This window comes from Apis dorsata, unplaced genomic scaffold (assembly GCF_000469605.1).
Source record: "Apis dorsata unplaced genomic scaffold, Apis dorsata 1.3 scaffold_169, whole genome shotgun sequence".
In the NCBI taxonomy this organism is placed as follows: Eukaryota; Metazoa; Arthropoda; class Insecta; order Hymenoptera; family Apidae; genus Apis; species Apis dorsata.
In genome coordinates, this window is record NW_006263457.1 from 1,651,615 (window position 1) to 1,652,853 (window position 1,239).

A 1,239-nucleotide genomic window follows, 5' to 3' on the forward strand; every position below is an offset into this window, starting at 1 on the left:
TATTTTCCACAGCATCTTCCGTTTTAAGTACATTTTACGAGAAGGATTCCCGCCACAGTGAACGATCCACTCTTCTTCCCACCATCCAATCATCGAAATCGGCACAATCCTGCATCAATTTCTATGGAAGTGATCGACACCCTCGACTTTCCAATAATTTTTATTTTTACTTCTATTCCATCCACTCTTCTTTCCATCACCTTAATCCAATCATTAATACAAAATTATTATTATTCATCAATAATTCTTCCAATTATGAAAGTAATCGACACACTCTTCCAATTCCACGAAAAAAATAATCGACACCCTCCACTTTCCAATAATTTTTATTTTCACTTTTACTCTGTACGCTTTTCTTTCCATCGCTTTAATCCAATCATTAATACAAAATTATTATTGTTCATCAATAATTTTTGCAATTACGAAAATAATTGACACATTTTTTTTCCAAGAAATCGACTCTCTCGATTCCAATAATTTTTATTTTCACTTTTACTCCGTCCACTCTTCTTTCCACCGCCATAATTCAATCAAATTAATACAAAATTATCATTATTCATCAATAATTCTTGCAATTACAAAAATAATCGACTTTTCAAATTCCAACCAACAACTCTTCCAATTCTACGAAAGTAATCGACTCTCTCGATTCCAATAATTTTTATTTTCACTTTTACTCCGTCCACTCTTCTTTCTATCATCTTAATCCAATCATTAATACAAAATTATTATTATTCATCAATAATTCTTCCAATTACGAAAGTAATCGACTCTCTCGATTCCAATAATTTTTATTTTCATTTTTACTCCGTCCACTCTTCTTTCCACCGCTATAATCCAATCAAAGTAATACAAAATTATCATTATTCATCAATAATTTTTGCAATTACAAAAGTAATCGATTTTTCCAATTCCAACCAACAACTTTTCCAATTCTACGAAAGTAATCGACACCCTCCACTTTCCAATAATTTTTATTTTCACTTTTATTCCGTCCACTCTTCTTTCCACCGCCATAATCCAATCAAATTAATACAAAATTATCATTTATCGTATTCCATCAATAATTCTTCCAACTACAAAAGCGATGGACACACTTTTTCCCCATCCTTCCATCCAATCGCAAAATCCTCCCCAAAATCCTTACTCAACTAACTCGTCGATCGAAATTGTTCCAGCTACGGAAGCCAGTGTCGACACTCTCGATCCCGGGGGCGATGAAGAACAGCGGCGGCGTGG